This window comes from Callithrix jacchus, chromosome 10, assembly GCF_049354715.1.
Source record: "Callithrix jacchus isolate 240 chromosome 10, calJac240_pri, whole genome shotgun sequence".
NCBI classification, from domain to species: Eukaryota; Metazoa; Chordata; class Mammalia; order Primates; family Cebidae; genus Callithrix; species Callithrix jacchus.
Genome location: NC_133511.1, coordinates 110,898,717 through 110,909,669, shown reverse-complemented (window position 1 = coordinate 110,909,669; position 10,953 = coordinate 110,898,717). Strand labels below are relative to the sequence as shown.

The following is a 10,953-nucleotide window of genomic DNA, read 5'->3' as shown; positions in this document are numbered from 1 at the left end:
GGTCTTCTTACCTGTGAAATGGGACAATAACGGCCCCTCTCATGGTTGTGAGGATGTAACGTAACACAAATGTGTTGCTACTAAGACCTGGAAACACTCCACCTCCTGCACCGGGATCCAGGCCTCACCCCAGTCCTGTCCCTTTACCTTGAGGGGACCCTGCCAAAGACTCTCCCTAGAGGCTGCCCTCTCTAAAGATTGATGCAAGCCTCTCTTCAGCCCCTAACAGCTACTTGTGGTGAATTGAGCCCTCCAGCCTTTTCAGTCTCTCAGCACCTCCTCCTTCACCCCAGGACCTTCCCAGCATTCTCCTTCTTAGCGCCTCAACTGCATTTCCTGCAGAGCACCCCTCCTCTGCACCCACAGACTCACATTCTAAGACTTGGGGCTTTTCCCTCTGCTCCCACTGTTGACTTCTTGGGATCATTTTGGTTCTTTCTGTTCCCTCTGGCACCTCCATCCCTGCTAGGCTTTGGCCATGGTTTCTTCCTCATTGTCTCTCCCCCAAGAGGGTGTTAAGCCTGAGCTTCCAGGCCTTCAAGGCCCTGTGTTCCCTGATTGAGTCATTTCACAGAGTATGGACTAGGCCTCCAGCTTTGGTGGGTCATGGAGCCTCTGGGCAAACCTTATTGGCTTCTCTGGTCCCTCAAGAGAACCCTAGAGACCCTGTCCACACTGCAGGACAGGACAGAAAACCTGCATACTGTGCCACAAGTCGTGGAGTCCTATTTGCGTATCTGGAAGGCTGACGGGTAATGCTGGCCCCTTTCCCTCAGTGTAGCACCCAGCAAGGAGCAGAAGGCACCTTCCTTGCAGAAGGCAACCCCCCAGCTCCAGACTCAATATCCCAATACCCAAAGCCAAAGGTCGTGGCTGCTTCTCTTTTCCCTGCTCTTGGGGCCCAGAGGGGTGGCCACTATTCTTAGCTTTTTGTGCTCAGACCCCTTCCCTGGGCCCTCACATTAACCATCTGCTGCCATGGTGCCTGGGCTTTCCTCCCAGGAAAGCAGTCTTGCCATCATGGCTACTAATTGTTCCTTAAAATGTGGACTAGTCTCAGCTAGGGAACATCCTCAGGAGGTTGTCCTCAGCAGCAGTGTATGCACATGACAACTCCCTCTTCCAGAATCTTTTGCTCAAGAGTAAAGGTATCTTAGCTCCAAAGGCCAAACCAAAGCTATAGTAAGAGAGAGCCAGGAGAAGGGCAAGAGGGACACAGGCCCAGGTCTTGGTAGGAAGGAGGCCAGCAGGAGCTTCAGAGCAGCGCCAAGAATGAGAGAAGTCCCCAAGGCAGGTTCCTCCCCTTTCTTCCTTTCTCACTCTGTACAGGCCAGACTGTGATATTCTTGGGCCTTGCCTCAACCCCTCCCTACAGGAAGTTGGGGTATGAGCTCATAAAGCTCTCAGTTCAAGGCTAGCACCCCTAGCATGGAAGCAGGCCATGCTGCACCGAGAGGGGCCATTCTTTGGCTAGGTGGGCAGGAGACAAAGCCAGAATCCAGGCCCTAGGCTTGGCTGTGGGCAGATCTCAACTACCTAGTCCCAGCCAGAGAGCCTGCATCCCCTCCTCACCACGGGCTGCAAGCTTAAGTGGCTGCATTGAATTAAAGGATGGATTGAGGACCTGGAGCAGGCCCTGCACTAACTGACCCGCAGCCTGGAGTTTTAAGTAGGCTGCGAGGCTGGGTGGCACTGCAGGATGACACTCAGGACCCTCACTCTGAGCCCAGAGTGTTCGGTACTGTTCTGGCCAATTGACCCCCAACTCTTGACCAAGCTCTGGACCAACTTTTGACCAAGCTTTCCTCGTCTGCAATGGTTGCTTCCTTTCCTAAGGAGAAACAGGAGGCTCCTGACTCCCACAGAACCAAGACGGGTTGGCCAATAGCTTCATTCGGGCTCAGCCTTATCAAAACTCCAGTTCCCAGACCTCCCACAAGAATGACCACAGCACAACCTTACTCGGACAGGTCAGACATTTATAAAACAAGTGAATATTCACAAACTGTGGGAGAAACACACCTTCCCAGCAATACAAAATCTCTATAAAGTGCATTTGCCCTGCAACCATCTCTTCCCCGTGCTGGCCCTTGGGTCAGGATTTGGGGCATTGTTTCGAGGGAGCCCTCAGGGCCACCTGAGCTGGGAGAAGGGAGGCATGAAGCCACCGTGGAGCTCTAGGCCACTGGACACACCCTCTGCCACCCTGCCCCTCCTGGCTCTAGAAGTACACTGCCTGACTCCACTGGCAGGTTGATCTGGGAATGGGCTGGCATGCCAGGGATGGTGAAGTAGGGGTAAGTGGTCCTGCCAACCTGTACCTTAGAGAATAGAACCAGCATCAGACAAACAGGAAGAGGAATCATCCTGCTACCTGAAGGCGCTGCTAGTGAATACTGAATCTGCCCTCAGCCTTTGGTCTTCCCACTGTCTCAGATTTGCCCTTCCAGGTTCATTCGACTCTTTCTGGCAATTGCCCCTGATTATCTTTCCTCTTGGTTGGAGCTGAGGGAACAAGGAAGCCCCCAACCTAACACTCTGAATGCACACCATCACCTGTGCCCTGCTCCCCTCCCACGATGATGGGACATTTCTAGTGAGGGTGACATACATACAACAGTTGGACTCTAAAGGCAGCTCTCTGGCTGAGAAAACCTGAGGATATCTCAGGAAGAAGCCTGTCAATGTGATGGAGAGCTATAGGAGACGGGTCTGGCCCCAGGGTTCTGGTCTAAGGACAGAGGACAGTGAGGGACAGGGCTGGGGCCAAAGGAATGAACAGATCTGAGGCTAGGAAAGGTCACAGGGGAGGTAGAAAGGAAAGGCCCAAAGGCCAGCTTAATGATACATGTGAGGACGAAAATCCAGACAGGAATCAGCCTCATAGCTACACGCACACATGTACCCCCTCATACACACACGTGTACACATACACACACACACAGTCTTTGTGGCTCAAGTGCAGGCCACAGGGTAGAAGGAAGACTTGCTCTAGGTGACCACAGTTGTCCTTTCTATTACATCTTTCTCAACACAGGCCTTTGGCAGTGGGAAGGAAGAGGTGGGAAGCACAGGCCACTCCTGGAATGCAAGGCTTGGCTTCTCTGGGTCAAACCTCCCACCTTCTGCTCCTGGAAGGGATGGTGTGCTGGGTGTGATCACTACTTGGTCTTCCGCCAACTGCCCCAGCAGTCCCCATCCCTGAGTCCCTCTGCCTGAGTCCTTGGCGCTCAGTTGCTGGGATAGCTGACATGGCATTCTGGATGCTGACAAGTCCAGGGCAGGCCCTGGAAGCCAACAGAACAAAGACTAGAATGGTTTCCCTGGCTAGGTGTCAGCTGTCCTCACTGGCAGCACTGTGATGCTTTGGAGTGTGGCCAGAGAAGCCAGGGGGCCTTATGCCACTGGAACCTGGTCCTCCTGGTAGAGTGACTGTCTGACCCTGGCCCCTCCACAGCTCCTGGGTAAGCTCTGAGACTGGCTCTCAGCTTCTGGGGAAGGAACAATGACAGCTGGGATTCTCTTTTTAACTTCATGTTCTATAGCCTGAAAAGGTAGATGTGCTGTCTTAGGCTCCTATTACAGTACCAGGCATACCCCACACCCAGTCAGGTGTTGCTGTGTACTTCTGTAGGGTGGTAGAAACTTTTTAGATCTGTCTATGGCCTCATGCTCAGTCCCAGATGCCCAAGGAAGGCCCTGGGACTGAGCCCAGTAGCAGAGAATTTTAAAATAAGAAAGAGAGGCCAGGTGGCTATGTCTGGACAGCATCCATCCACTCCAGCCTGCCCAGCCTCCAGGTCAGAAAGCAGGAACTCAGCAGGGCTCCGGCTGCCTCCAGAATCCCATGCTTTGGACAACAGCCAGAACTGCTGCCCTCCTGCTCCACAGTCTGACGTGAGGAGGGAGGGAAGGAGGTCTAGGGAGGCAGATGCCAGAATCCTAGTTAGGGTCCTACCACTACGATCTGTTCAGACAAGGCAGCTGGCTTGCAGGGACAGGTCTTGGCTGAAAGTCACTGCCATAACCTCTAGCCTTGTGTCTAGAGGCCGGGAAACAGCACTGGTGTGCTACCGGTACTCCTCCAGCCCAGGCAACATTCAGAATCACAAATGTAAACAGATGCATGCACACGCAAACAGGCACACCACGCCCTCCTCTGCACACGCGCACACACACGCACACATGCTCGCTCTATCTCTGTCCGGTGATCAGCTTCTCTGCAGGTTGTACTCTGCTGCCGCGGTGGCTGCTTGGGCACCCAGGCTTTGCTCACGGAGCAAGGGCTCTGCAGCTGGAAGAGAAAAACAAGTGCAAAAAGAGCATTCAGGAGGCTGCTCAGTTGCCCAGGGACACAAACTCCTCTGGCTGCTTCTCTGGGGACACTCAGAATGGGAACTGGGAAGAGCTGAAAGAGTGAGCTGAACTGGCCACGGTACCTGGGGACAGGTTGTTGCTGGGATGCCACTGGGATGACTGAACGCTGCCCCTCTGAAGTGCTGATGCAGGACAAGCTCCCCACTGCAGGCCCTTCACCAAGGGCTGCACGTAGCAGAGGAGAAGGAGGAGGAGGAGGAGAAGGACAGGGCTATGTGAGAGTCACGTGAAGCCTTGGGGATACTTGCTCAGATATGACAAGGGCAGCTTCTGAATCAAGGCATAGCAGCTGCTGCCAGAGATGGAGAATCGGAAAAAAATGGCTGGAAGAGAAGCCCGTGGGGACCAGTAATTTTCAAGAGTAAGGCAATGACTGAGTTTAGAATCAGCAGGTGAACACATTTCCACATATAGATGAAAGCACCCTGGCACAGTGCTGAAGATTGTGGGGGCAGGAGGGAGAGAGGAGACACAAGGATGACTCATTTTAAAGATTTATGACATCCGGAATCTGGGGCAAAGGGAAGAAACAGCTTCATCCCTAATAACAAAGGAAGGACAGGGTGAGCCTGCCACAAAGCTGGGGTGTCTGTCTAAATAGTGTGTCTGAGAGTCTACAAAGACACGCAGCGTCCCATTAAAAGTTTGTGCAGTTTAAATGGTGGTGAGGTAGTTAACAAGTAGGCTTACTAAGCCTGCCGTGAGTCAGGCACTACACACTTGTGCTGTGGCTGAATTCTGTCCCCCACAAAATTCTTATGTTGAAGTCCTAACCCCAGAAGGTGACTGTATTTGGAGACAGGGTCATTAAAGAGGTAATTAAGTTAAATGAGGTCATTAGTATGGGCCCTAATCCAATATAACTGGTGTCCTTATAGGAAGAGGAAATTTAGACCCAGACAGTACAGAGGGAAGAGCATGTGAAGATACAGGGAGAAGACGGCTGTTTATAAGCCACAGAGAGGGGCCTCAGAAGAAAAGCCAACCCTGGCAACATTTTGATCTCAGACTTGTAGCCTCTAGAACAGTGAGAGGACACAGTTCTGTTGATCAGGCCACCCAGTCTGTGGTACTCTGTCATGGCAGCCTGAGCAGACTAACACAACTTGAGATCCCAGTAACCTTGAAGCTTGCCGTCCGTTTTTGTAGACGAGAAAACAGAAACCAGAGAGGAGAAGAAAGTTGCCCAGACAACAGCATTCATAAGTGGCAGAGCCAAGAAAGGAAATCCACATCTGATTCTGAAATCTGTATTTTTACCAGCAAGTAATCTCTATATGATAGTACTGCTCATTAAGACTTTTAAAGGCTTAAAAGAAATTCCACATGGCGGCATAAAGGCTAATATCCAAAATATATGTATGTGAATTAAGCTGTTATTAGAAAAGGGAAAATACTCTTAAAGTCAAAGACATTGGAGACAAGGATTCAGTATCAGTCTTCTGACACGTGATGCTTTTAAGGCCACATGCTCAATGTTTCTATTGAAATATGCTAATTGTGAGCATATTTCAATAGAAACACACACAGGGCTCTCTCTGGCCCCTGTTGTTAAACCAAAGAGATGGCTATTTTTCTGAAATAGAAAACTTTCAGGATTACAGGATATACCATAAAAGGTCCTCCTTACCCAACATGTGCATTTTTTTGTGTATGTTTTATCCACCTTCAGGGACGGGGGAAGATAAAGGGTACATGAAGATTCCTTAGAATAAGTGCTCTTAATCTGGGGTTCCTGGTCCTTAAGGAGTCCAAGGATGGGCTTCAGGGGCCAGCCATGGGGCCTCTGGAGTGATGTGCACATTCCTCTGTGTGTGTGAACAAGTGCAGTTTTCTGGATATGGGCTCCATTCTCCATCAGTCTCTCCAAAGTGGGGAGTAACCCAAACAGGATTGAAGAACCAATGCCTAAGCTTAGAAGATAGGGGGATAGAATGATAAGGGGGACAGAATGATAAGGTGGACAGAATGATAAGGGGGATAGAATGATAAGGGGGATGGAATGATAAGGTGGATGGAATGATAAGAGGGATGGAATGATAAGGGGGATGGAATGATAAGGGGGATGGAATGATAAGGGGGATGGAATGATAAGGGGGATGGAATGATAAGGGGGATGGAATGATAAGGGGGATGGAATGACAAGGGGATAGAATGATAGCAATTCAGACCTCTGTTGACTTCAGCACCAGTTAGTTTTGGGCAGGCTGATGAGGGGAGCTGGCAGTGTCCTGGGTTCAGAGGCCCTACTCACCCAAGTCCCTCTATGATGGTTTCAAAGCTACCAACACAGAAAATCAAGGTTTGGAAGAACCAGCTTGGCCTTGCCTACAAAGCGAGTCAAAGGCTTGTCCAACTAGTTACTCAAGCTACTTGATCAGCAGATAAGTAGCTGGTGCTGTGCGCGTGTCCTCAAGCTAGGTCATATGTCTGTAGAAAAAGGGGTCTGGGGAAATCAAATGAGGTCTTGCAGAAAAATGATGACAGTGGCACTAAAGGGAAGGAAAGAACAGCCAAAGGGAGCCACCAAGGGAAAAATCAACTCATAAAAACATTCACTGAAAAATCAATCTCTTAGTTGGCCAACTCTTTCAACCTGTCATTAATACAAGAAACACAGAGGCAGGTAGAGCATAACGTAGCATAATGACTGCCTCCCTCTGCACCCCAATGTTAGTCAGCATGGCCTCCTGGGTACCTTTGCCTTCATACCCCTTACCATCCTTTAGATGCTATCAAGCAACCCAAGTGTATAAATTCCCCTGTCCCTAAGCTCCTCGCCCTGGAGGGGTGTATGCATGCCTGCAGGCATGAGCTTATGCTGGCAGAGTCCACAACAGCTGAAGGTTTGGAGGAAACTTTGTCTGCAGACTGTCACCGAGGCTCAGTGTTTCCCTCCCTCTCCCCATCATATTGGGCAAGGCACAGCGCCCAAGAGCTTGAGAAAGGCAGATGGTTTGCTACCTGGTTCTAAGTGATGGCCAGGGAAGTACAGCTGGGCCTGGACTGGGGAGAGGGCTGAAGCTCTTAGTTCAGTCTCACTCCTCAGGTCAACCACACCTTCACCCTCTTTACCCTTCCCACAGCATGCAGATTATGCAAGAAAGTGGAGGGGACAGCCATCAGTCAATGCCTACTTATGAAGTACCAGGGAAAGCGCTAGGGAGCATGAGTCTAAACTTCTCATTTTCAGGGCAGGAAATGAGACTGAGAGTCAGAGAAGTGAGACTACTTTGGTGGAGTCTTGCAAGTGGCAAGTGGCAGGTCTGGGACCAGACACTGGTCTGAGTGTATCGCAGGGCTCTTTGGCCAATGCCACACTGCCTCCACTTCCACTGTTTAGCATTTTACCAATTGCTAGTGCCTTTCACCGTACAAGGACAGAGTATACAACTAAACTAGCGTCAAAAAGACATCAGGAAGGGCCGAACGCGGTGGCTCAAGCCTGTAATCCCAGCACTTTGGGAGGCCGAGGCGGGTGGATCACGAGGTCAAAAGATCGAGACCATCCTGGTCAACATGGTGAAACCCCATCTCTACTAAAAATACAAAAAAATTAGCTGGGCATGGTGGCACATGCCTGTAATCCCAGCTACTCAGGAGGCTGAGGCAGGAGAATTGCCTGAACCCAGGAGGCGGAGGTTGCGGTGAGCCGAGATCGCGCCATTACACTCCAGCCTGGGTAACAAGAGCGAAACTCCGTATCAAAAAAAAAAAAAAAAAAAAAGGACATCAGGGAGAATCCAGAAGACAGATTTTACTAGATGATTTACCCAGTCAGGCTTACCGCAGGGCCAACAAAAGCCCGCGGGGGAGTGGAAGAGGTGATCCTTGGCCGGGAACCTTTTGTATTCCATGGGGTTTCTCTCCACAGATCACTCTGTACCAGCAGAAGAGCAAATGGAACACGTGAGCTGTTTTCCTCATGGTAAAATAATTGCACCAATGAGAGAAATCTGTACACAATTCGAGGCTAATGGAATCCGGAGCCGTCAGCAGCTTTGGGGATTATGCGGAACCATTTGAAACAATAGCTATTTGGGGGCTGGCTTGTTTTTCAGTTTAGTGAATGCTGTAAAATAAAACTTAATGCAGAACAGACAGCTGGTGTGAATTTGAGGTAAGCGTGGAACCTACTAATTAGAGGCCATGTTTTCCTACCAGATCAGTTTAAATTGTAAGTGACTGTCCACCCTGTACACTGCCACAGGCCTGAGGCATTAGAAAAACAGAATCCAGAACTATAGAGCTCAGCGCTAAAGGAGACCTCAAAAGGCCCAGGATGGGCCAACATGGTGAAACCCTGTCTCTACTAAAAAATACAAAAATTAGCTGGGCATGGTGGCGTGCGCCTGTAGTCCCAGTTACTCGGGAGGCTGAGGCAGGAGAACTGCTTGAACCTAGGAGGTGGAGACTGCAGCGAGCCGAGATTGTGCCACTGCACTCCAGCCTGGCTCCTGGCAACAGAGCAAGACTCTATCTCAAAAAAAAAAAAAAAAAAAAAAAAAAAAAAGGCCCAGGATGTAGCCTTTAGGCTGGTAAAGAATGGCTATTCACATCTTACACTTACAACATGGCAGAAAGGCTATGGATCCAGCCCAAAGTCACACAGTTAAAAATGACAGAGGAAATGGGGGGAAAAGGGACAAGTCTCCCCCCTCCACCGCCCACAGGGATATAACTCGACACCGATTTGGGCTAGAAAGCCACAGCTCTGTGGTCCACTCAGCTTAGGGTGCTGGCTCTGACTGAAGTAACACCAACATAATCAAAGACACCCAGAGAAGCAGGTGCAAGATGATAATGTGATTCCAACTGCATGGTGCATTTTACATATTCAAAGACTTTTCACATGTGGTTTTTCAATTTCTTTCCCTGACATGTATGCTCAATGGGTAGGTCAGGTGACAAGATGCTGTTATCACCTTTTTACAGATGAGGATGCGAAGCATCTTTTAGGCCCAGGTACCTCTGGCAGCACATGGTGAGACATGCTGTCCTCTATTCTCTCAGGATTTCCAGAGCACAGGTGCTCCCCGCAGTCTATCTTGGAGGGAAGTCTGAACCTGCCCACGCCCTCTGACCTCTGGACCCCAACTCCAACCTTCACAGTCTAGCCTGGCCCAAATGCCCAATGAGCCACTGTGGAGGGCAAAGTAAACCTCATGAATCAGTCCTTAAAAATCCCAGCAGGCTGACAATTTTCTGGACTCGAGTGCAAGAGATGGGCGCTTACCTCTGCATCCTTGTCATGTCTTCCCTTGAAATCACTGTCAAGCCTCTTAACTGGCTTTTTCTCCCCCACCTGTTCCTCTGCAGGTCCCAGCCCAATGCCTAATCAATCCTCCAAAAATACAAATTTGATCATTCCTGTTCCAAAATGTTTCTTCGCTCCCAGGGAGTACACCAGCAGACTCAATAAGCGACTGCCATTTACAACCCTCCATGATCAGACCCAGCTGTAACCTTGTGTTCTTCTACAATGATAATCACAACAATACCTAAAATAATAACTACTGCTTACCAAGGACTTAGGAGCCACGCACTTGGATAAGTGTCTTGCCTATCATGCAGTCACCGTTAGTTGTCTACCAGTATCCACACTTTCTGGTTAACAGAACCTAAAATCTGTTCAGGAGGCAATGGACCTGGCCCAGAAAATGGATGATGATTGGTCATAGTCAGTGATTCTCCAAGTATGGTCCCTGGACTAGCAACCCTCATACAGAACTGCAACCTCTTCTGTGCCGGACCTTACTTTCTTACTCTATTTTATTGTTTTTTTTCATAGCACTTATGGCCTCTTCAAATTTTAAATATTTATTTGTTTACTGTCTGTCTCCTTCCACTAATATGCACCCAAGGGGGAAGGGACGTTGCCAGTCTTGTACACACCATAGCCCCAATGCCTGGAGTGGTATCTGGCAAACCGTGAACTCTGGATATGTGTACGGAAGGAGTGCCGCTGCCCTTGCTGTCCCTTCTCTTTCCTCTTTGAATCAGGAATAAATGGCCGCAGCTGGGGCTGCCATCCAAGCCCAAACCAGCAACACTATTTCTGCGCCCCTTGTTAGGGAAGAAAAATAAACCCCTATTTGTTTTAGCCACAGTAATTGAGCTTTCTATTATTAGCAGATCTCCCCCACTTCTAGCTGACACATACAGATTTAATCACTTAATCGCTCCAACAGTAACCTAATTTATAGGTGAGGAAACTGAGTCTCACAGCGGTTAAGTCATTTGTACAAGATCATGTGAACCTTCAGCGTTTTTCTGTCCTGAGTGCCCTGCTCACTGCCTGAATCCAATTCACTTTTCAGGCCTCCCTAGTGCAAACGTCTGTGATGTGTTCCCTGCTTGCTCCCCTTCTGATAAGCCTGTACTGTTTGTTTCATTTGTCCAGGAATTATAGGTTATTGCTTCTTTTTATCGAAGCAGACTGCTAAATCCTTGTGGCCGGACATCACATCACATCACATTTTATATGTTTAATGCTCCCCCTTCCTCACCCACCTGCTGGCAACAATTTCATGTTGAATTGGACACCATGAACTTACTGAACAACCCTGACCCAGA

The 10,953-nt window shown here is 49.5% G+C and overlaps 1 protein-coding gene across 1 annotated transcript in view; it reads right to left on the bottom strand.

Moving 5' to 3' along the window:
• Positions 1 to 1,962: 1,962 nt before the first annotated feature.
• Positions 1,963 to 10,953, bottom strand: part of CRY2 (cryptochrome circadian regulator 2) — a 36,358-nt gene continuing 27,367 nt past the window's right edge. Inside the window, exon 12 of the mRNA XM_002755209.6 lies at positions 1,963 to 4,294. The gene's annotated coding sequence lies outside the window, so the exon portion shown is untranslated. The remainder of the gene's footprint in view (positions 4,295 to 10,953) is intronic.